Here is a 26,299-nt window from a genome sequence, read left to right on the forward strand (position 1 = left end):
TCTGTACGATATATAGGAGGCTGAGAGCGCGGTCTTTACGATATATAGGAGGCTGAGAGTGCGGTCTGTACGATATATAGGAGGCTGAGAGCGCAGTCTGTACGATATATAGGAGGCTGAGAGTGCGGTCTGTACGATATATAGGAGGGTGAGAGTGCAGTCTGTACGATATATAGGAGGCTGAGAGTGCAGTCTGTACGATATATAGGAGACATAGCGCAGTCTGTACGATATATAGGAGGCCGAGAGTGCGGTCTGTATGATATATAGGAGGCTGAGAGTGCGGTCTGTATGATATATAGGAGGCTGAGAGTGCTGTCTGTATGATATATAGGAGGCTGAGAGTGCGGTCTGTACGATATATAGGAGGCTGAGAGCGCAGTCTGTACGATATATAGGAGGCTGAGAGTGCGGTCTGTACGATATATAGGAGGGTGAGAGTGCAGTCTGTACGATATATAGGAGGCTGAGAGTGCGGTCTGTACGATATATAGGAGGGTGAGAGTGCAGTCTGTACGATATATAGGAGGCTGAGAGTGCAGTCTGTACGATATATAGGAGACAGAGCGCAGTCTGTACGATATATAGGAGGCTGAGAGTGCGGTCTGTATGATATATAGGAGGCTGAGAGCGCAGTCTGTACGATATATAGGAGGCTGAGAGTGCTGTCTGTATGATATATAGGAGGCTGAGAGTGCGGGCTGTACGATATATAGGAGGCTGAGAGTACGGTCTGTACGATATATGAGGGTGAGAGTGCAGTCTGTACGATATATAGGAGGCTGAGAGTGCGGTCTGTACGATATATAGGAGGCTGAGAGTGCGGTCTGTATGATATATAGGAGGCTGAGAGCATTCTCTTTTGCACACTGTACAGCTTGCTAAAAGGCACACGTTTTAGTGGGAGAGGCCAAAAATGAACACGTAATAAAACCGTTTATGGTAGCCATAGGGTGGGACCCTAGAGTCAATTCCCCTGGTGGGCCCTAGGCACCCCAGTCCGACCCTGCTTTCAATAATCACTGACATGCATCTTGCACATCTGCTTCACTGAAACCTAGGTTGTAGCTTTTGTGGGGAAGAAGTTGCAGTCAAACACACACCCTTGCACCACATAAGAAGTCACCAGTTCTAGAAGTAGGTGTCTTGTTACAGAGATTACATTGGTGGCCAGGAGATACAAATAATGCTTGAACCATACTGACATGGCAACATATGACATGCAGATAAAACATGACAGTCAGAGATATAGAATAAACACGTTTCTGTGTCATATAATTGGATGCAGTGTCAGACTGGAGTGCCAAGGTCCCACCAGTAACCAACTCGAGGGCCCCACTTTTCAGCTTCATGCTAATGTGACATTATCCTCAATCACCAACAGTGACCTGGGTAGATTGTTACATGAATAAGATGCTGTCTTTGTCTTTACAGAGTGAATCAAGTATATTGTGCCAAGTGCTGCTCTTACACAGGGGCCAACCGGAGGATCTTCCTGTTCTCCTCTGGGCCAGTCCAAGCCTCATTGGATCTATAGGTTAATTATAAAGGCTCATTACTTCAGCAGTAGAATAGTATAAATTTACATACATACTTAAAGATCTTAACTCTTTTCAATATATTCCACTACATATACATGTCTTAACTTGAAATTATATACCTCAGATGCTAGACAGAGTATTGACGTACGCATATTCTAAATTCTTCTATACTTTACTAGGAGAGAATTTATATCACCCTGTCCAGGTAATAGTTCACAACAGTATCAAATACAAATGAATCTTATACAATGCATACATTTGACATGAAAGGGAAGTTTTTCTTTACTATCACCAATTTACAGTACATCCAGTGTAAAGATTACTATATGCACATTTGCATGTATGCCATTGCCTCCCATTAATATCCTTTTTTCTAGAATTCAAAAAAGATGAAGGTTCCAAACCTTCTCTTTCTCAAATAGTGAAAAATGGATGCAACCCAGATGACATCCATGTGCTGTTTTTTTCATGGACCTATTGACTTGAATGAAAGGTTTTTGTTCTACAAATTGATTCAAAGTCGGACACATCTCCAGTTTTATGTGCTAACATGAGAACATTCCCATAGACTATCATGAATGTGCCATATATACGCCAAAAAACAGATATGGACATGAACGAAAATGAAAAGCGCCTTAGAGATTTCTTATCCCTTAAATAGGGATCTGGATTTTGCTGAAGTGAATTCCCAGGAAGTTGTTCTCCTCCAGATCTATGTAGAATTGGCAACAGTAGCTCAGTTGTACAGGGAATATAGAATGGGCAAAAAAGGTCATGATCAGGTAATCCGAAAACATGGTAGTACAGAGAGTATGCATGGCCAAAACAAAGCCAAGTTCAGAACACAGTAGAATGACAAGGATTAAAGGGAACCTGTCACTGGATTCATGCCGCCCGAGGTTTGGGCAGCATGAATCGGGAACCTAGCTGAACTATTTCAGCCAGGCATTTCTTTCTCTAAAACACTCCGGCACTTCAGAGAAAACATAGTTTGCACATCCGGATGCAACATGAATGAGTTAGTCACAGATTTCCTTTAACAAGACAAGGTCAATAAAGTAACAATTGAACAATGACTGTACACAAGTCAAGGTCAGGAACACTAGAGTAAATTTGCTCGGAAAATACCACTATCTTCAGGTAGTGAATGACTAGATCATTAACACGTCCGTGCCAATTGGCCCAAGCACGGTGTCCGAATGAGCCTTTAGACTTAAAGTGAAGGCACCGTGTTTTTTTTTTTTAAATATCTTTTTATTAGGTTTTTATGAAAATTGCAATTGTGTCTTAACATGGTATGCATCCAAAAAAGGTACAATAAGATAATACAGTATTATCCTTCCATAAGCAATAGCAATTTACATGACAAGTTTCTTAGAATTAGAAGTTTCAAATCTTTATGCTAAAGCAATTATCTGTATTTTTCCTACTGCTGTATCTCATAGAATAGTGAACCAATGCTTACATACCTATACAACAAGTATTGAACATTAGTATAGATAAACATATATGGAAAGTATAGAAAAGGGGGGTTCGAGGGGGAGTGGGGGAAGGGACGATGGTACTCATTAATTTCAAGGATGGGTAATGGTATTGGGGGTTAATGAGTGCCAATTCCGTGAGACCTAGCAGGCAGAGCTTGGTAACTGGTTATAGTTTGACAGGTTTTGGAGTGGAGATCTGACCGACACTAATCCACTGCCTCAGACTCCCGGGGTATTGCCTTAAGATATCCAGCAGACTTTCTATATGATATCCACGGCGCCCATATTACCCTAAATTTATTTCTCGAAAAATGAGTGTAAGCTCCAATTTCTTCTATATAATAAATCTGATCTACCTTTTGGATCCACTTGATAACACTCGGGCAGTTCTGAGATCTCCATTTCGTGGGGATGATTAATTTGGCCATTGCTAATAAGAATAGAAGCAGTGAGTTATGTTTGATCTCAGGACTGTTTGACCAATTTAAAAAGATGAGACATAGATGGGGGGTTTTGAAAGTTTGCACACTCTGATTATAATTTTCAAAACGATATCCCAAAACAGTTTTATTTTATCGCATGACCACCAAATATGCAGAAACGTCCTGTTCTCTTTAGTAAATCTCCAGCAGGTTGAGATACATTGGGGCACCATGTATGCATCTTTACTGGGGTGTTGTACCATCTTATAATGGTCTTATACGAATTTTCTTACACATCTGGATGGGCCAAACAAATTTTTATATATGTGTTCAACCTCCCAGTCCTGTAGTTTAATGTCAAGTTCTTTCTCCCATGCTGAAATGTAGGCCTGTTTAATAGGTAGCGAGTCTGTTAGAAGAGTTTGGTATAATTTTGCTAAAATTCCTTTTGGGCTGTCTGTGTTGGGTTATTAGTGATTCAAAAGTCGTTAATTCTCTAATTGGGAGTCCGGTTTGTAAGTACGATTTAACTGCTTTTTTAAGCCTATTGTAGTGGAGAAAATTAATATGTTAGCTTGGGAATTTATTTTGTAGTTCTGGAAATGGTAATAATGTACCCTCTGTTAGGATGTTATCTAAGTCTTCTTTGAATGAGTGTAGCGAGTCTGTGGACTTACTTTTAATTTGGTCCAAATATAGTCCCGGTAGATCCATTACTCTAACTAGAGGTGAGGGGAGAGGCATTAATAAAGTGGAATACTTCATCCATGTAAGTATTATATTCCTAGAGACGGCATTAGGGATTTCTATTTTTCGTATAAATTCTTTTGGTGCATGGAGTATGGTAGAGATTGGAGTAAGTATTGAGTCATCTGCTATTTTTGTCCATAACTTATGTTTATGGTTTCTTGCCCATTCTACTAACAAAGAGAGTGTCGCTGCTGTATGGTATTTCTGTGGATATGGTGCTCCCATACCCCCCTTTATTCTAGGTAATGAGAGTATTTTGTAGTTAATTCTAGGTCTCGAGCCTCCCCTGATGTATTTCCCAAATCGTGCTCTTTGAAAGAATGGGTATTTTAAAAGGTAGCATTCTCGATATGTAACTAAACTTTGGTAGAATTTAACTTTTTAGTAAATTTTTACGTCCCATCCAAGAGACGAGAGGCGCCTTCCATGACTTTATTTGTTCTAGCGTAGTGTTAAGAAGAGGAACGTAGTTAAGTGCAAATAATGAATGCCAATGTGGGCTTAATTTAATTCCCAAGTATTTGAGATAACTCGAGGTCCATTTAATTGGTAATTTTGATTTAATATCTTGGAGAATCGAGCTCTGTATATTCATGCTCATAGCCTCAGATTTATCGAGATTTATTTTGAAGTTCGACATATCTCCAAACTTTTCGAATATTCCCAAATTTGCTGGGATTTCTTTCTTACGATTGGTCAGTAAAAAGAGTAGATCGTCCGCGAAATCTGCTACAATGTGGGATATTCCTGCCACTTAGTCCCCTCTATTTCAGGATGTTGTCTGATGCTTTGAGTCAGAGTTTCCATGGTTAGTATAAACAGAGTTGGCGAAAGCGAACATCCCTGACGGGTGCCGTTTTTAATTTAAAAGGATTCGGACAAATCTCCATTTATTCTTATTTTTGCCATTGGGCACGTGTACATTTAGAATATAGTGTTGATTAACAACGAAGGAAAACCAAATTTCTTAAGGGTCTCTTGCATAAAAGTCCAGTCTACCCTATCGAACGCCTGACTGCTCATACCTCAAGAAAAACCCTTGACCCTTTTCCCCAACGCAAAGAAAGAATCCAGTCAGTAACGAAAACATATCTTTAATGGAGAGTAACACATTTACAATAACTCTCATCTTCTCAAAAACCCATTGTTGGAGGGGTAAGGTCGCAGCTCTGGATTAATTAAACACCGGAAGCTGTGGGTGATATGCCACCGGACTCCCGACACATGTTAACCCGACTTATTCTTCCATCAACCGCTGCGACTTTCATTACCTTGAATAATAATCATCCAAACCATCAATAACGGAAGCTGTGGGTGATATGCCGCCGGACTCCCGGCACATGTTATCCCGACTTAAAGGGAATCGGTCACCCCTTTTTTGAGATATCATATAATGATATAATTCAATTGTGTGTCACATAAGGATTCTCTTAGGCCTCTTTCACACTTCCATTTTTGACAATCAGTCAAGATCCGCCAATTTTGAAAAAAAACGGATCCGCCATTTTTCTTTGCGGATCCGTTTTTTTCCCCATTGACTTTCATTATTGGCGGATCCTGACTGATTGCCGTCCGTTGCATCCGTTTTTTTGAGGATCCGCCACAATGTTAGTGTCCGTCAACATCCTCAAAGATTTCCAAACGGAGCTTGCAACGTTTTTTTTGCCGGCGGATCCTCCAGACACTGAATTAACCCCAAATTCTGTCTGGGTGCCGGACAAAAAAAATTCTCTCTCTCTCTCTTTCTCTCTCGCCAGCGCTTCCTTTAAATTTCCTCATTTTCAGGATCCGTCTAAAAACGGATCCTGTGCCATCCGTTCACATCAGTTCAGAACGGATCCGCTTGTCTGCCTTTTTGGCGGATTTAAACTGATGCAAATAACTGAAGTGTGAAAGAGGCCTTAGTACTTTTGCTTCCCCCTGACTCCGCACCTTTCATGCATAAATACTTTTTTTATATCGGTTCAAATGTATGTAAACTGCCACGGTCTGGTCCGATGGGCGGGGCTTATTCACCTGCTCCCCCCCTCCCTGTCTTGCTCTACACAAGAAGAAATGTGTAGAGCAAGACAGGGAGGGGGGGAGCAAGTAAATAAGCCCCGCCCAGCAGACCGGACAGCGGCAGTTTACATACATGTGAACCGATATAAAAAAGGTATTTATGCATGAAAGGTGCAGGGTCAGGGGGAAGCAAAAGTACTAAGAGAATCCTTATGTGACACACAATTGAATTATATCATATGATATCTCAAAAAAGGGGTGACAGATTCCCTTTAATAATAAACATCCAAACCATCAACCATCAAATTACCTTAATAACAAAAGAAAAACAAAAGAAAGGGAAGGGAGGGTGGGAAACTCCTTGCTCACAGGTTCAAAAGAGGCCCAGCAGCCTCAGGCCCCGCCTTATATACCCCTTAGGGGGAGGAGGAATGATCCACATACAAAAATTAAGGGGGGTGGAGTTTTTGCTTCCTTTAACCCTTTCCCTGCACCTAGGAAAAGAGGGCATTGCACATTAAACCCACAGGCTGATCAGTCAGGGCCCCCGGCAAATAAAGCCGGGTTCTCTCATTGCTGCATCCGTTCCCATTAAAACCAAAGGTTCATTGTGCATGTTTGCGTGCTGCATTAGGTAGAGGAGTCTTAAGGAATTGTCTCTACCTTCTCTTCCTCCAACAAAGCCCACCTGTTCTGGCGAGACCAATGAGTCTAGCACTAGACTTATTCTTTTAGCTATCATTTCTGCAAATAATTTAAGATCATTATTTAATAAAGAGATTGGTCTATAATTACTGCATATCTCTTGGTCTTTGCCCTCCTTATGGATTAGCGAGATGTGCGCTTCCAAGGTCTGTTTCGGGATAAACGCCCCTGACAGGTACCGTGATAATCAATTATTTTTAATACAAAATAAGATGCACTGCTTCAATTGTTTTTTATTTATAATTTTTTTCTTCAGCCACTGAGGACTGCCGTTTGCATTTGCTTGTGTGTGACGACACTTATACCCCTCAAATACAGCAGCCGTTGTATATAGGAGACTGCAGTCGCTGTCTGACCGCATCTCCTCCATTGTGGCTGCCCCCTGCTGTGACCTGGGACCACCCCCTGGGCTCTGAACACACTGACATAACTGAGTCACTGTAAAGCCCCTGTTACACATAGCGATATCGCTAGCAATATCGCTGTAACGTCACCGATTTTGTGACGTTATAGCGATATTGCTAGCGATATCGCTATGTGTGATACTTACCTCCGACCGGCTCCCCCGCTGCTCATCGCTGGTCGTGCGAGAAGCTCCTGGATCATTTCTCGTCGGCGACTTCCTGCTGGGCTTCCTGTGGCGCCGACGAGCGACGTGTGGACGCGGGCGGGAGGACGTCAGGATCGCCGCGTCTGACAGGTAAGTAGCGACCCCCGACCCCTGCGATGTCGCTGGTGAGATCTGCCTGTGTGGCAGCTCACTAGCAACCACTTAGCGATGCACCAACGATCCTTATCGTTGTTGGGATCGCTGGTGCATCGCTAAGTGTAACGGTACCCTTAGTCTCTGAAGGAATCTAATGCCGTCATGTAATACCAGTGAATTCAGCAAAGATGGCAAAACACTTCAATGATCATTTCAGTCTTCATTTATATAACTTATAGGCTTTTTCACATAAGCTGTTTTCAAGTGAAATGAGCATAATCACCATAGTGATCCATAAATCAAAGTCTAGTGCAGACGATCTTTTTGCTCTAGCGAGCAGCCATGTGATACGCAAAGACACTACTTGACAGTGAAGGGTTCGGCACCCCTGGCGACATTTCAGGGATCCTACCCTTTTTCACGCATGGAAGGGGTGACATCACACACGTGATCAGACCCCGCCCACATTTACTGCAGTTGTAATGTGAGCTGGTTGTACACTAGGTTTTCATGGCAAATTTCAGCAACTGCTTCTCCTAGTGTTTAAAAGTGGAAAATAGCAAACCTTTTTAAATTATATTTTTCAGATTTTACTCCATTAAAATCAAATGATAAAATTTTTTTAGAAAATGAAAACATGAATACACTACATTTTTTCAGTTGATTTGTTTTTTTACGGAATCTTCCCTTCATGCCCTTTAGAGAAGGTGTCGGCTGAACAATAGCAATTTTTTCCATTTTCTATGACCTAGACGAACGCTCGAATGTACTCTATCAGCGAGAGCTGCTCCTAGACATCTATGGCAGCAGCTTATGTCTTAGAGAACAAAAAGGATCGGCAGTCCGAAATTAAACATGCCAAATCCTTCTGTCTCCCGACATCTTCTGTTGGGAACAGTCAGGACGCCCCCATACATCTTAGGATTGTTGGTCAAACATGTCAATATCGAAAGATTTGGGTGACATTAGTCTAATATGTATGGGGGCCTTTAAGTCGCATTCCCACATTGTGTACCCCGGTGGAGTTTTTTTTGCTATGGTTTTGCATACTGAATCAGATTCAAAGCATTTTTTTTTAATTATTTTAATAAAAAACAAGGCAATTTGAGCAAACAGCAAAGAAACAGTCTTTCAGATGGGTGAAAAATTCGCTAAGACAGCTGATTACCAGCAGACCTCAAAACCTTTTAACTATTGGTTTTCTGGTTTTTATAAACTGAAACTGTCTGTGAAATGTTCATGTGCAATGTCTCTCCCAATCTCCCCATAGAGCATGCTTGCCAACTTTTCAAGACTTTTGGAGGAGTTGGCAAATCTCGAGGTTACTGCTGAAAACTTCCCAAACCTCCCATAAAGCAGGGCTTCTAGAAGGTTTCTTGTGATTGATGCTGGGTGCTCAGTCATTAAGTATAGACTCAGCATTTAAATGCATGTTCGGGGGGCATGGAAGAGGTATGAAGGGGTTGAATAAGGCATAGAGGGTTGTCGCCCAGAAAGGGTGAAAAATACCAATATCAGACAGTGATATAACTACAGTCTTATGGACCCTAAAGCAAACTCTGGACTGGGGCCCCATCCAAGACCCTGTCCCCCGCAACATACAGTCAGACAGCACCTAGCTGACATAATTTATCACAGCACCACCAGGCTTCTACAAGAAGAGAATACAGTGAGTCTACAAGGCGACCCTGCCAGCATGCTTTAAACCCCAGCTTTGCTTGCACAGTGGTTTGCCTGTGAATGCGAGACAAGAGATGTGCCTTCTCTTGGCATTAGATCCATGGAATCATGCAGCAGGTCTCAAAGCATGGTCCCAAACCTAGCAACCTGGCGCAACTCAATAGTTGTGCACCATAAAATGTGGAACACTCTGCACAAAAGTTGCAGTTAGGATATGAGATTGATGCTGTACACACATGCGCTCCTCAGGGTATGTTCACATGGGGTCTTATAGGTTTTTTTAAGCAGAAGGTGCTTCAGCCCAAGGATGGCAGTGTTTTTTCCAAAAGTGCAAACATCTTTTTTTAATTAATTTTCTATATATGATAGTGGCTGCTTCCAAGTGGAAGCCGCCTGAAGACTGTCAGGTCATTTGTTTCAGCTGCTTCTCAGGTTTCGAATCCTGAAGCAGTTGAAAAAACGTATTCCTATGCAGCTGTCACGCTCAGGTCAGGAGAGCCCGCTGGCCAGTCCGAGCATTGTAATGCGATCGTCATCCATGTTATATTGCCATTTTGTCTTACTGTCACGTCCTAAGGCAGGTTTAAAACTGCTATATTTCCCTGTGCATTTAAGGACCCCAATTCCTGAACTAACCGCGGGTCTCCAAACGTGATTTTACAGTATTAACTGTGTTGTGTGTCTGTATCAGGAGACCCGGGGTCAGGCCAGCGCATTGCGGTCTGTATAGGATCGGCTGTTTGAACTCATTCTGTGTCACAGTAGTAATAAATACGACTCCTGTCCGTGTGTATAACGTGAACGGATGCTTTACTCGCATGCTCTGCGCTGTGTCTCTTCATGCGGACAAGCTGAAAATCCAGCTAGATCATAATGTGTTGTCTGGTGGAACAGGCCCCTTTGGCTCCTTTCACATAGCAGTTTTGCTATGTTCGTTGGACCAATCTGGGCTTACGTCCAAACCCCACACAAATCGGGATTTGGGCGTATGCGCCGATGTGGCCATACACTATAACGGTACCAACAGAGTAAACATGTGCTCTGACATGTTTCCAGGCGTATATGCCCCCTGGAGGCAGACACTCAGGTATAGACTGTATCTGAGTGTTCTCCAGTAGGCATATTTACCAGAAAATGATGCACGTCAGAGCACACATTGACACTGTCAGCACCATTATAGTCTATTTATAGTCTATGGCCCCATGGGCGCATACGCCTGAATCCCGTTTTGCGTGGGGGTAGAGATGGAGAGGTGAGGAGGGTCCAACGAATGTGGGCAAAAATGCTGTGTAGAGGGAGCCTTAACCCCCAGGTTCGGGGAGCAATTACTTTCCCTGCATTGATGTTAAAATTCAGAATGTCTTCACTTTATTTCACCCAACTTCCTCAGTCACAAGACATCTATACATATACACTTGTCATTGAGGTCGGTTAACCTTTATTGAATGTATGGAGGATCCACTTCAAATAGGTAAATCTAAAACATTGCATGCTCCAGGGAATGGTACACTGCTATATCAGAGCGTTTTGTCAGTTCTTCTTTTTGCAACTTATTTGTCGGGTTGCAATACATCCACTTTCACTTGAATTGGGAGATTGGGAGAGATATTGATTGCCATTGGATGAGTCAAACTATATAAGTTCCTGCCTCTCCCCTTCCCTCACAACACATATCCTGATGAAGCTTGTATTTAATCTCAAGGTAGTGTGAGGCAGTGAGGGTCGCATGTGTCCCCCAGAAAGTGCATAGAAACATACTGAACTCGCTGTAGAGCGTTGTAATTACAGCCACAGCTGTGGTTACAATGCAAAATAAAAGTGAGTGTGGACTTGGTCAAGCTATTTGACCAAGTCAGATTTAGTAAAACCCGACATGGTCTTTTATTTTTGGAGAGATCTGTAGGATGGTAGTGGGATGGATCTCTCACTCCACTCCATGTCTTGGAAGTGGCCCATGTCCAAGAGTTGGGTGTGTCAGCGCTGGTTTTACAAGCATCAGAGCAGGAGGTTCTGTGTATGCCTCGTCTGTGTGAGACTGAACTCAGACCATAGCCAGAGACTAAAACAAAGCTATTGCTGCACCCATGGCAACGGACTGATACGGTCTGATACCGACTTTCTGGCTGCAAACTGGATGATAACATTTGGATTTATTTTCATAAGTTGGCAAATAAAGACATTTTAAGTTGAACTTTCTTGGGTCATTACCTCATTACCATGGACGTATAAGCTGCTTACAGTAGGAATAATATGCTTTCTAGTACTCTGAAATCTATAACCACTATTCATATCATTAATGACAGGGCCGCTTGAAATCTCGAAATAAAGGTCCTGATGGTGAAGCTACCAAAACTGAATCAAAGGAAAGCCAAGAGTCAACATCTCCGACATCTCCGGAGAAAGACAAATCAGAATCTTCAAGGTAAAGTCATTGTATTACCCTAGTCTAGAACAGACAAGACAGGCAAATATTGTATATATAACAAGCTAATAAGTTCCTCCAGGTACATCAGCACTTATAGCTGCCGTTAATCCACTACTATAGCATCAGCTTCACTTATATACACTGGGTACACCTGTACTGTAGCAGTAGGTACAGCTCTACAAACGGGATACTCCTTTACAGAAGCAGTGGGTAGACCTATACATACTAAGTACACCTTTACTATAGTAGCAAGTACACCTATGCACACTGGGTACACCTACGTGTCTTAAGCAGGTACATATACATCCATCCATCTGAACAACAGGAGTAGGTACACAATTATAAACTGTAAACACCTGTGGTATAGTAATTGGTAAAACCAACACGCACTGGGTACACCTGTACTAAAGCAGTGGGTAGACTTATACACACGTAATACACCTGTAGGGAAGTGGACTGACCTATGGACCTGTCTGCAGTAAGAAGGTGAATGTACAATGTGCCGTGAAAGGTGCTTGACGTGGACTGCTGTATATGTATGTGGGAGACAGCTAGAGACAGTACAAGATGGTAAAATACTGGGTATGGCCACTAGAAAGGGACCAAGAACAGCAGGAAAAGACAGTGTAGTACTGTAGTTTGGCCACAAGATGGAAGCAGGGAGCAGTGAGGAAAGGGCTTAACATCAGCTTAAGGCTACGAAACCGCAGAGTCATGGGGGCGGAGTTACAGGAGCTCTAGAGGGGAATTCCCGGGGAGGGGAATAAATAGTGGTAGAGAGTTCCAGAAGCAGGCCAGTCCAGGAGGAGGAGCTCAGGAGAAGAAGAGATGGAAGGGAGAGATGGACAGAAGAGGAAACTCTGGAAGGAACTGAGGAGAAAGACGGTCAGGGGGGTGGCCCTGACAGAAGAGTCGTGGACAGAGAAACCCCCGGGGGTACCAGACGGATGGATTCAGGCAGGGGAAGCGCTGTGGCCATGGGCCTAATGGCAGCCACAGTGAAAGAACCGCGAGTGACGTCAATGTAAGGGGAAAGAGAAGAAAAGTGAAAGGTACCCGGGCCTGTGCATGGAAGGTGTCATGCAGCTGCTGTGTGGTGCTGCGCGCAGCTGCTGTGTGGTGCTGTGGTCATCGTGAGGACGGCCAATAAAGAGGACCTGTTGAATGCACATTGGTCTCTGTCTCAAGTCTGTTCGTGGCGGGGAAGAAGGGACCACCCCCCAGTCAGCACACGTACCTACACACCTTTACTATAGGAGCAGGTATAACTATACATTCTGGGTATACCTATACATCTTTGAGTCTATTAACACAGAATGACTGTTCAAACCAAGCTCAGGCACTCGGTGCACTCTTGGCATAGCCAAAAATTTAAAGGGACTCTGTCAGCACAGGATTATTGTTGAAACCATCAAGGCAGGGCCAAACACTTAAGTTCACTTTCTCACATGCTTGTTTTCCATCTATGTCCACCCTTCCTTATCTTTGATGCTTTTTAAAGACAGAGAACGGTGGATATAGAAGGAAAACAAGCATGTTGGAAGGTGCACTTAAAGGGACTGTAGGGGTTTCGACTCGCTTATGTGCAGCAGGAGACAATTATGAGGCAGGTTTTCCCAAAGTCCATGAGGTTTATTTGCTTCATAAATCATAACTCAGCATGTCACCAACATAGCCTCCAGCTTAGGCAAAAGATCATAAACGTCCGTGGCTTCAGACTCGGACCGAGAGCCTCAGCACATGCTGGGAGATGTAGTCCTCCCCATATACAACTAATGCATAGGCCAGGGCAATGTCCCGAGCAGCGCTCTATCTGCAGCCGCAGACCCAGGAAGGCTTCTCCTTCCTTAGCACACAGGCCACTCTCTGTAGTGTCCCACCTGGACACAGGGAAGTCTGTCCACACTCTGACACACTCCCTCACACTCTCCCACATGTGCCAAACACCTCAATTACATAGCCCTGTAACCACACCCACAGGTGATCACATGGCCATGACATCACTAAAGGTTCTATTGCACATAGACACACACAGGCTTCCCTGATACAGTGTAACAGAAATATCAGCAGTAGCTCTGCTGATCAATACACCCTGGAGCCTGCATCCCAAGGCCACCCACCTTGAGACCCATAATGGTCATTTAGGACCCTGCTCCTGTTACCACACTGAATGTGCCTGTACACCTGTCCTGGGACACCCACACAGCGCCCCCCATCGGACATAGTGTTCACTACACCACAGGACTCTGTCAGCACAGAATGATTGTTTAGACTAGGTCCTGCCGCTTGGTGCTCTATGGCAGGGCCAATCATTTATATATGACTTCCCACCTACTTGTTTTCCCCTCTATCTTCCCACTCCTTATTTGGTTGACAGCTCTGGCTTCTAAGAGCCCCAGAGAAGAGCAGAGATAGATGGAAAACAAGCAGGTGGCCCCGCCATGATGCACTGAACACCTGTACATGGTTTGAACAGTCATTCTGTGCTGACAGAGTCCCTTTGAATCTCTGGCCATTGTAAGAGAGCACTAAGATCCTGTATTTGGTTTGAACAATTATTCTGTGGTAATGGATCGCCCTCGTTGCTCAGCGCACAGCGCAGGGCCGTGGGATACTTGGTACCGTGCCCGTCGACTTCAATGGGGGACGGTTTCATGGCTGCGGCGACCCGGTCCGTGGCCCTGGGGCATCCATGAAATAATAAAATAGGGGGGAAAGTTGTTGGTGATGTTGTTAGATGTGCTAGAAATGAAGATAAAGTTTATAGATGATGAAATACGTGACGCCACCTGTGGTATTCTGGTCAGAGGTCACCAGCGCTGCGGTGTTGTTCCCCTGAGACTGTTGATGTGGCGCAGCTGAGGTGAAAATGGCTCTCCACAGGTAGAGCAATAGTCCCAGGGCAAAGATGTTTGATTAATAATTAAGATGACTGTGAACGTTGGGGTGCAGAGAAATGAGAGAAGGACAGAGAGAGGTGCAGTTTCTTTAACTTTTACTGGTAATTGGTTGCAATCCGGAGTACCACATACAGGTGATGGAATTAGTCCGGCTCGCCTGGAGGCATTCAGAGGATCCACCTTGCCAGGTGGGGGTTAGGACCTTCCTTCTGCGCTTTATGCGTGGGTCTCCGCTTTTTATAACTAAGCTGCGACCCTCAATTGCGTGATGATTTCACTAACCTGTACGGCTGTCAGCATGAGCCTGTTCCACGGGTACCGTCCTTTTCACCATCAGCCCCTGGCTCCTTATCTGCTGCCGTGCCCTCAGGTGTACAATGTCGCACAGGAATTTACAATCCCCTGTACTTTCAGTTTTGGCGATCAGGACATACAGCTCCTGACCACCAAGGACTCTGATGTCCCTTTTCTCTCTATTAGAGCTTCGCACTGGGGTCTGCTATATGCAGTTTTTTAGCTTCCCCAGAGCCTCTCCATCTCTGCTCTTGTCCTTTCCCTCGTCAGATCAGCTCTCCGTCTCTAACTGACTGGATCTTCCAGAAAGATCTTTTGACCTCATGTTTAACTGTCTTGTCATTTCTCCTCACAGCTGCTCTCGTTTCCATGACAACTCCCTCAGCTCACTTCTAGCTGACTCACCAACCCCCTCTGCTGGCCAGAATTTATAAGGCAGCTCCCTTTTCTGACCTGCAGAAGGAATTGTGATTTAATCTATGTTATCTGGCATGGGGGGTCCCCTTTCTACCTCCAAGCATGACTTCACCTCTTAGAGGAAGGCAATGTCACTGTGACAACCGGACTCTGGGATGTCACATTCCCCCCCAGTTAAGTACAGTACTCCTGGACTGAGAAAAACATAATAAGAATTGTTAACAACAACAATTAATGAAAATCTACAAAGTCTTAAAAATGTAAAAATTATCAAAAACCAGACAAGAAAAAGAAACAATAGCAGAGTTACTGCAGCGACCAGTGCTTACGCTGCTCTCCAGGAATTGTCTTTGCGCTTGAACCTGAAGTTTGATTGGTGGGAACCACCTTAACCCACTTTGTGTGTCATCCCTGGACGTGGCTACAGGGCACTCTGTAGATGGGCCTGTTTTTCGGCCATGCCGATGGCTTATTTTCAAGGCCTTTTTAGAGTAAATATTTACACATACAGTTCTGACCACACATAGTCCTGTGGCCCAATTGTCCTTTAACTGGTTATTGTGAATACTTAAAAAGGTTCATACAGTAAGTCTCTGTAGGCTCTCATGCTTAACGGTTACAACTATACATTCTTATTACTTTATTTACATTATGTAATCTCTGTAACGGGCAGGGATCTGACCTCTTGTACTACGAGTGGATCTACGCAGTATAGGTATTTCTGATGACCTGACCTGTTCTCTGATGTCTACTGTGGGTGCACTAGTCACTACGCTATAAGTAGACTTGTGTAAGATTGGTATTCTAGACTGCCTTCTCTTTACTCCTAGACTCACCATGAGATTGTCAGATTCGCTGTTAGCAGGGGACAGATTTCCACATTCCACTGCAGATGTGGTATCTGTTACTGGAGCCATTTCATTTAGAGTCTCTAGTACTTCCTCTGGTGCAGAAGGTTGATGAAAGGTTAGAACTGGTACTACTATTGCCTGATTTACTTGTGTCCACGTCCGAGGAAATTCTCCAAGTATAGTTTGAATCTTTTATTCCACCTCTACTGTAGGCTGTGGAGTGTCTTGGACTTCTTTCTTGTCCTTCAATTGATCAGGGCACATCTTTAGATGATCTCTTGAGACTGCTTCTAAGGTTTCTTCTCCATCTTTACTGATGATACATACTTTGGTGTTATTAAAGTCTGAAGGCATCACGGTGTATGGCTCTGCCTCCCACTGATCATCTAGTTTTTGAACACATCTCTTTCTTTTGAGTACTTGTTCTCCTGGTGTCAAGGGAACTGCAGGGGTGTTTTGATTGTAATTTCTTTCCTGCCTCCGTCTTGCTTGGGACAAACTTTTCTCCACACATTCCTGTACTTTGTGGTATTATTGCTGCCGCTCTGTATCCCAGTCTGCATCTGGTGATGTTGTCTCAGGTGTTAAGACTCCCATGTCCAAATCAATGGGTAACTTGCCAGGTCTTGCTCTCATCAAGTAGGCTGGAGTGAAATTTGTGGAGTTTACCGGTATATGATTATATAGATCTACCAGATCTGGCAACTTCTCTGGCCACTGGTTTCGTTCTTCCAGAGGTAAGGTCTTTAATAAGTCAATTACCACCTGGTTCATCTTCTCACACATGCCATTTGTCTGTGGATGGTACGGCGTCATTCTTATTTTCTTGCAACCGTACATGTTACAGAACTCCTGGAACACTTCTGCCTCAAAGGCTGGACCTTGATCGGTGAGCACTTGTTCAGGGTATCCGTGCGGTCGACAAAAGTGCTGCTGAAATGCCTTGGCTGCTGTCTTCGCTGTTTGGTCTTTAACAGGCACGACTACCAAGAACCTTGAGTAATGGTCCGCGATGGTCAAAGCATAGGTGTAGCCATTCCTACTTGGAGTTAACTTCACATAATCCAAGGCTACCAGTTCAAGTGGCTGTTTTGTGATGATTGGCTGTAATGGGGCTCGCTGGCTGTTACGGTCTTTTCTGCGCAGGTTGAATGGGCCACATTCTCGGCACCATTTCTCATTGGAACTTCTCATGCAGACTCAGTAGAATCTTTCACGAAGTAGGACCTCCAACTTCTTCCAACCAAAGTGTCCTGCTCCATTGTGGTACGCCTCCAAGACCATTGGCACATCCCTCTTCGGGACTACCACCTGCCAGACCAGTTCGTGTGTGCGCGAGTTGATATTCCTCCGACACAGTTTACCCTCGTAGATGAACAGCTTGCCTCTCTCCTTCCATAACTGCTGTGCTTCCTGTGGGTGATCTGGACCAGAGTGTGCATCAGCTTGTGCCAGCCACTCCTTTACTAGGCGAACAGCTGCATCACTGTCTTGTGTCTCTGCCCACTCATGATGGGGTAATGTGTTCAACGTTACCTCTCGTACGACAAAGCGCTTATTCCGCACCCCTTGGGAGCGCTGGGCTGCAATTGGACGGTGGAAGGCTGGTAACTCGATTTCTTCGAGTGCTTTTGGATCTTCTCCCCCGTCTGGTGAATTGGGCATCCTGGACAACGCATCCGCATTAGCGTTCTTATGTCCTGCTCTGTACTTAATAGTTAACTCATAGTTGGACAGCCGGGCCATCCATCGCTGCTCAAGTGCCCCAAGCTTTGCCATTTGAAGGTGGGTTAGCGGATTATTGTCCGTGTAGATGGTGAACTTTGCTGAAGCCAAGTAGTGCTTGAAGCGCTCCGTTACCGCCCAAACTATCGTGAGGAACTCTAGTTTGAAGGAACTGTAATTGTCGGGGTTCCTCTCAGTGGGACGAAGCTTCCTGCTGGCATAGGCAATCACTCTCTCTCTGCCTTTCCGCACTTGTGAAAACACTGCTCCCAATCCCACGTTGCTGGCGTCAGTGTAAAGTACAAATGGTTGGTCATAGTCAGGGTAGGCCAGGACCTCATCTCCCTTGAGGGCCAGTTTCAACTTGGTGAAGGACTCTTCTATCCTTTTGTTCCACTCGAACGGAAGATTTTTGTTCTTGGACTTCTTGGATTGGCCTACTAGAAGATCTTGCAAAGGTGCTGCTATTTTGGTGAAGTCCTTGATAAATCTTCGGTAGTAGCCTACTAACCCAAGAAATTGCCTCACTTCATGAATAGTGCTGGGTCTTTTCCAGTCCCGGATAACGGTGACTTTGTCGGGGTTGGGTGCCACACCTTCCGCGCTCACCATATGGCCTAGGTACTGCACCTTGGGTTTCAAAAGGTGACATTTGGACGGCTTTACTTTCAAGCCAAAGTTTGACAGGGCTTCGAATACCTCGGCTAGGTGCTTCAAATGGTCTTCGTAGGTTTTGGAGAAGACGATGTCATCCAGGTACAGCAGAACGGTTTCAAAGTTTTTATGTCCAAGGCAGCATTCCATTAACCGCTGAAATGTTCCTGGCGCATTGCTGAGCCCGAATGGCATGTAGTTAAACTCGCAGAGGCCCATTGGTGTTGTAAACACTGTCTTCTCTTTGTCTGCCTCTGCCACAGGAACCTGCCAATACCCACTGGTGAGATCTAAGGTAGAGAAATAATTAGCAGTTCTCAGTGCAGCTAGTGATTTCTTAATTCTAGGTAATGGGTAAGCGTCTTTATGTGTAATGCTGTTAATCCACCTGTAGTCTACACACATTCTCATAGTACCATCTTTCTTCTTAACGAGGACTAATGGAGCTTCCCAGGGGCTACAACTATCTCTGATTACCCCAGCCTCCTTCATCTCCCGTAACATACTCTTGGCACATTAATAGTGTGCTGGGGGCACAGGCCGGTGTCTCTCTTTAATGGGTGGATGATATGATGTTGAACCCCTTTTGCTTGCCCTAAGTCTAGAGGATGTTTGCTGAAGACCCGTTCAAATTCTCGAGCCACCCGGTAAGCCCCATGCTTTTGGTGCGAAGGGGTGGAGTCAGTGCCTACATGTAGCTGCTGACACCAATTCTCCTGCTGCCCTTCAGAGCCATTCTCTTCCACCTTGTCAGACGGAAGCAAGGGTTCTAGTGCCTCTATTGCATTGTTGCTGACAGTGGCATACGGGATAACTGGACCTCTCTCTCCCCACAATTTAAGATGCATATTGGTACTCTCCCCTTGCGGACATCAACTACCCCTCTGGCTGTCAGGGTAGTGGGCCTACTATCAGAGTACATGGGTTCTACCATGGTTTGGTAATCTAGACCCCTGAGGCCTATTGCTGCCCGACACCAAATTAACATTTCACTTCTGGGAGGTACTGCAATGGGGAAAGGATCACTTACTCTGACACTGCCGACTTCTCCACCAGACAGCTCTACCTGTTGTCTCTGCATCAGGGCTCTGATCTCCTTTTGCAGAACCCGTTGCTGACTGGAGCTGGCGGTCTCGACTACCTGTTGTAACAAAGCAATAATTTCTCCAAGACAATTTTCAATTACGTTAGTGCCTAAAGTGATAATAGGATGGCATTCTCGTTTGTCAAAATGAACTATAATCAAACCTTGCGATTGCAATTCTACTCGACCAATCTTGATGGTCACCTCTTTATATCCCATCTGAGGCAAGGGCTGACCATTGCTGGCAAAAATGGCAAGGTCTTTATCTGGGCTATGAGTAATGTCTGAATCAGCCCAGTACTGCTTAAAAAGAACATATGGTGGCGACCCGGTCCGTGGCCCTGGGGCGTCCATTAAATAATAAAATAGGGGGGAAAGTTGTTGGTGATGTTGTTAGATGTGGTAGAAATGAAGATAAAGTTTACAGATGATTAAATACGTGACGCCACCTGTGGTATTCTGGCCAGAGGTGACCAGCGCTGCGGTGTTGTTCCCCTGAGACTGTTGATGTGGCGCAGCTGAGGTGAAAATGGCTCTCCACAGGTAGAGCAATAGTCCTGGGATGTTTGATTAATAATTAAGATGGCTGTGAACATTGGGGTGCAGAGAAATGAGAGGACACAGAGAGGTGCAGTTTCTTTACCTTTTACAGGTAATTGGTTGCAATCCGGAGTACCACATACAGGTGATGGAATGAGTCCGGCTCGCCTGAAGGCATTCAGGGGATCCACCTTGCCAGGTGGGGGTTAGGACCTTCCTTCTGCGCTTTGTGTGTGGGTCTCCGCTGTTTATAACTAAGCTGTGACCCTCAATTGCGTGATGATTTCACTAACCTGCACGGCTGTCAGCATGAGCCTATTCCACGGGTACCGTCCTTTTCACCTTCAGCCTCGGGCTCCTTATCTGCTGCCGTGCCCTCAGGTGTGCAATGTCGCACAGGAATTTACAATCCCCTGTACTTTCAGATTCGGCGATCAGGACATACAGCTCCTGACCACCAAGGACTCTGACGTCCGTTTTCTCTCTATTAGCGCTTCGCTCTGGGGTCTGCTATATGCAGTTTTTTAGCTTCCCCAGAGCCTCTCCATCTCTGCTCTTGTCCTTTCCCTCTTATCAGATCAGCTCTCCGTCTCTAACTGACTGGATCTTCCAGAAAGATCTTTTTACCTCACGTTTAACTGTCTTGTCATTTCTCCTCACAGCTCACAGCTGCTCTCGTTTCCATGACAACTCCCTCAGCTCACTTCTAGCTGACTCACCAACCCCCTCTGCTGGCCAGAATTTATAAGGCAGCTCCCTTTTCTGACCTACAGCAGGAATTGTGATTTAATCTATGTTACCTGGCATGGGGGTCCCCTTTCTGCCTCCAAGCATAACTTCACCTCTTAGAGGGAGGCAATGTCACTGTGACAACCGGACTCTAGGGTGTCACAGTAACAGCCCACCTTTAGGCAGGTACACATACATACAATGGGTCTACTTGTAGTGTAGGGCTAGGTAAAACCTACAGGCAAAGGGTACAATTGTACTAAAAAATTAAGAGCAATTAACTAAAACTACTAAACACAGTCTGATGCCCTCCCCACAGAATGATGCCCCACACCTGATTTGCCCACTCAGTATCATGACTACGAAGTAGATTCCACCCCACTCTGTATAATGTCCTCACAGCCCTCCACACAGTATGATGCTTCGATAATACAGTAGATTCACTCACACTGTGTGATTTCCATCAGTCCCCCCCACACACAGTATGATGTCCTCACAGTCCACCTCACACAATATGATGCTCCAACAATCTTTTTCGGACAGTATAATGCCCACCATAGTTCCCCTCCCAGAGTATGATACCCACCATAATCCCCCTCACACAGTATGATGCCAACCACAGTCCCCCCACACAGTATAAAATCCCCACATTATCCAACACACAGTATGATGCCTCCACACAAGCATCATACTTGGCTGTCACAACCCTGCCCACTGCTCCTGGGTTATTAAACTGGTGTCTAAATTACCTGCCTTCAGGTCATGTGACCCAAAGGTCCTTGACAAACTTCAGACACTTCCTAAATAGAATGGTGAACTAAAGATCTATCAGCTCCTTGCCTCAGCGTTATGGTCAACTGTATGTGTCCTGAGAACACAAGTGCAGTTGAAGTTGAGACTCCTCCAATCTCCCAGTACAGCGAGACAGAGTGGGATATGGGACCGTTGGGAGGTGTACTACACATGTGCTCTGTACACTTCTACTATAGCAACAGGTACACCTGTACACACTGGATACACTTCTACTATAGCAACAGGTACACCTGTACACACTGTATACACCTCTACTATAGCAACAGGTACACCTGTAGATACTGGATACACCTCTACTATAGCAGCAGGTACACCTGTACACACCTCTACTATAGCAACAGGTACACCTGTACACACTGGACACACCTCTACTATAGCAACAGGTACACCTGAATACCCTGGATACACCTATACTATAGCAACAGGTACATCTGTACACACTGGATACTCCTCTACTATAGCAACAGGTACACCTGTACACACTGGATACACATGTACTATAGTAAGAGGTATACCTGTACGCACTGGATACACCTCTACTATAGAAACAGGTACACCTGTATACCCTGGATACACATGTAGTATAGCAACAGGTACACATGTACACACTGGATACACATGTACTATAGCAACAAGTACACCTGTACACACTGGATATACCTCTACTATAGCAACAGGTACACCTGTACACACTGGATACACATGTACTATAGCAACAGGTACACCTGTATACCCTGGATACACATGTACTATAGCAACAGGTACAACTGTACACACTGTACACACATGTACTATAGCAACAAGTACACCTGTACACACTGGATACACCTCTACTGTAGCAACAGGTACACCTGTACACACTGGATACACATGTACTATAGCAACAGGTACACCTGTATACCCTGGATACACATGTACTATAGCAACAGGTACACCTGTATACCCTGGATACACATGTACTATGGCAACAGGTCCACCTGTATATCCTGGATACACATGTACTATAGCAACAGGTACACCTGTACACACTGGATACACATGTAATCATCATAATTTTTACTTTTATAGCGCCCACATATTCTGCAGCACGCTACAATTTTAGAGGGGACTTGTGCAGACAATAAAGACGTTACAGAATGACACATAACAGGCACCGAAAGGAATGAGGACCCTGCTCACAAGCTTACACATGTGCTATAATAGCAGAAACACATGCGTATACTAGGTACATCTTATGGTATAGTAGCAGAAACACATGCACACACTGGATACACCAGTACTATAATAGCAGGTAAATCTGCACACACTGGGTACACCTGTTCCATAGCAGCAGCTACAGCTGCACACACTGGATACAACAGTACTATAAATAGCAGGTAAATCTGCACACACTTTGTACACCTGCACTATAACAGCAGGTAGCCTGCACACACTGGGTGCACCTGCACTTATAGCAGCTTCTACGCCTGCACACACTGGGTACACCTGCACTATAGCAGCAGATACACCTGCATACACTGGGTACACCTGTACTATAATAGCAGGTAAATCTACACACACTCGGTACACCTGCACTATAACAGCAGGTAGCCTGCACACACTGGGTACACCTGCGCTATAACAGCAGGTATGCCTGCACACATTGGGTACACCTGCACTTATAGCAGCTTCTACGCCTGCACACACTGGGTACACCTGCACTATAGCAGCAGATACACCTGCACACACTGGGTACACCTGCACTATAATAGCAGGTAAATCTGCACACACTGGGTACACCTGCACTATAACAGCAGGTATGCCTGCACACATTGGGTACACCTGCACTATAACAGCAGGTACGCCTGCACACACTGGGTACACCTGCACTATAACAGCAGGTACGCCTGCACACACTGGGTACACCTGCACTATAACAGCAGGTATGCCTGCACACATTGGGTACACCTGCACTATAACAGCAGGTAGCCTGCACACACTGGGTACACCTGCGCTATAACAGCAGGTATGCCTGCACACACTGGGTACACATGCACTATAACAGCAGATAGCCAGCACACACTGGGTACACCTGTATTATATAGAAGCAGCTACATCTGCACACACTGGGTACACCTGTATTATATAGAAGCAGCTACATCTGCACACACTGGGTAAACCTATACTATAGCAGGAGATATGCCTGCACACTCTGGATACACCAGTACTATAATAGCAGGTAAATCTGCACACACTAGATACACCTGTACTATAGCAGCAGCCACATCTGCACACACTGGATACAACAGTACTATAATAGCAGGTAAATCTGCACACACTAGATACACCTGTACTATAGCAGCAGCCACATCTGCACACACTGGATACAACAGTACTATAATAGCAGGTAAATCTGCACACACTGGATACACCAGTACTATAATAGCAGGTAAATCTGCACACACTAGGTACACCTCTACTATAGCAGCAGCGACATCTGCACACACTGGATACAACAGTACTATAATAGCTGGTAAATCTGCACACACTGGGTACACCTGCACTATAGCAGCAGATACACCTGCACACACTGGGTACACCTGCACTATAGCAGCAGATACACCTGCACACACTGGGTACACCTGTACTATAATAGCAGGTAAATCTGCACACACTAGATACACCTGTACTATAGCAGCAGCCACATCTGCACACACTGGATACAACAGTACTATAATAGCAGGTAAATCTGCACACACTAGATACACCTGTACTATAGCAGCAGGCACATCTGCACACACTGGATACAACAGTACTATAATAGCAGGTAAATCTGCACACACTAGATACACCTGTACTATAGCAGCAGCCACATCTGCACACACTGGATACAACAGTACTATAATAGCAGGTAAATCTGCACACACTAGGTACACCTCTACTATAGCAGCAGCGACATCTGCACACACTGGATACAACAGTACTATAATAGCTGGTAAATCTGCACACACTGGGTACACCTGCACTATAGCAGCAGATACACCTGCACACACTGGGTACACCTGCACTATAGCAGCAGATACACCTGCACACACTGGGTACACCTGTACTATAATAGCAGGTAAATCTGCACACACTGGGTGCACCTGCACTATAGCAGCAGATACACCTGCACACACTGGGTGCACCTGCACTATAACAGCAGGTACGCCTGCACACACTGGGTACACCTGTATTATATAGAAGCAGCTACATCTGCACACACTGGGTAAACCTATACTATAGCAGGAGATATGCCTGCACACACTGGATACACCAGTACTATAATAGCAGGTAAATCTGCACACACTAGGTACACCTGTACTATACTGCTGCATGTACGCTTGCACACACTGGGTATACCTGAACTATATAGCAGCAGCAGCTCCATCTGCACACACTGGATACACCTGTACTATACACACTGGGTACACTTGTACTATACAGCAGAAGGTACGCCTGCACGCACCTTTGCTATAGCAGTAGTCACTGGTTACACACATACCCCTAAGCTTAGTGGCTACACCTGTATTACAGCAGCAGGCACACCTCTACACATTGGAGTCACCTGTACTGTAGCAGCGGTCACACCTATACACTCCCAGGCGCCAAGGCAGTCACAGATTATACAAAAGACATTTAAATTATAAAATTCTTTCTTCCTCCATCCGCCCATAAGAGGATCTACTTACATATTTATACAGCTAGTAAGGAGGTCAATGGGAGATGAATATGCAATGAGCACCCCCTACTGGGAATAAATCATATTAATCGCTAGAACACCATAATTCTCAGACCAGCATCTTTAGCATTTAAACCAATAGATACATTTTGCTCTTTTTATCTTGGGCACCAACACCTCTGGGCAAAATAATGAATTACAGCATTCAAAAAGAAATGCCAGCACAATAGCCATTAAACTAATTCCTTGTCAATAGACATTGGTTTTTAACCCTTCACATTAGCTGCAATCTGTTGTGTATAAGGGCAGCCCCACTGTAGAGGGCAGATACATTCAGCATGATTTTCTTGTCTGTTTTAGTAATTCCCTCAGCTGGTTGCAAGCACTAAAGAAAAAGAAGAAGAAGCATCCAAAGTGAAGATTGCCTCCATAGACAAGAGAAGACTGGCGCCTTAAAGTCTGAGTGTCAAGTATTCATCATTTGCTGGCTCATCCCATTCCTTGGATTGAGTATTTCTAAATAATTTGGTAATAAGTATGCTGCATAACAGGCAACGCAGTCACTTAAAATGATTCCATCAGCTTTTATATGTTTAAAGCTTATGTTCATCTTTCGGTGCTGATTAAATTTGTAATATATCTTTCTTTGGATCACACACATTTATTTTACAAATCCTCTGCTTGATTATCCATTTTCGGTTGCTGCAATTACTAGATGAGCCTAGAGGGAGGTAACACTGAACTGCGGGGGTCACATCGACAATGAACAGAGGGGCGATGCTCATGTTTAACCACAGTACCGAGCTATAGAGCCCAGGTCTTGGGATTGATCGAGGTAGTGGAATCCCAGCACTCAGCAAATTATTACTTATCTCCAG

The 26,299-nt window shown here is 44.7% G+C and overlaps 1 long non-coding RNA gene across 1 annotated transcript in view; it reads left to right on the forward strand.

Annotated features, from left to right (window-relative positions):
* The window catches only part of LOC141100042 (uncharacterized), a 43,006-nt gene extending 16,941 nt beyond the window's left edge, over positions 1–26,065 (forward strand). Inside the window, exons 2-3 of the long non-coding RNA XR_012234579.1 lie at positions 11,593–11,711; positions 25,782–26,065. This is a non-coding gene — a long non-coding RNA (uncharacterized lncRNA). The remainder of the gene's footprint in view (positions 1–11,592; positions 11,712–25,781) is intronic.
* Positions 26,066–26,299: the final 234 nt, after the last annotated feature.

This window comes from Dendrobates tinctorius, unplaced genomic scaffold (genome assembly GCF_039654945.1).
Source record: "Dendrobates tinctorius isolate UK_male_01 unplaced genomic scaffold, ASM3965494v1 ptg000103l, whole genome shotgun sequence".
Taxonomy (NCBI): Eukaryota; Metazoa; Chordata; class Amphibia; order Anura; family Dendrobatidae; genus Dendrobates; species Dendrobates tinctorius.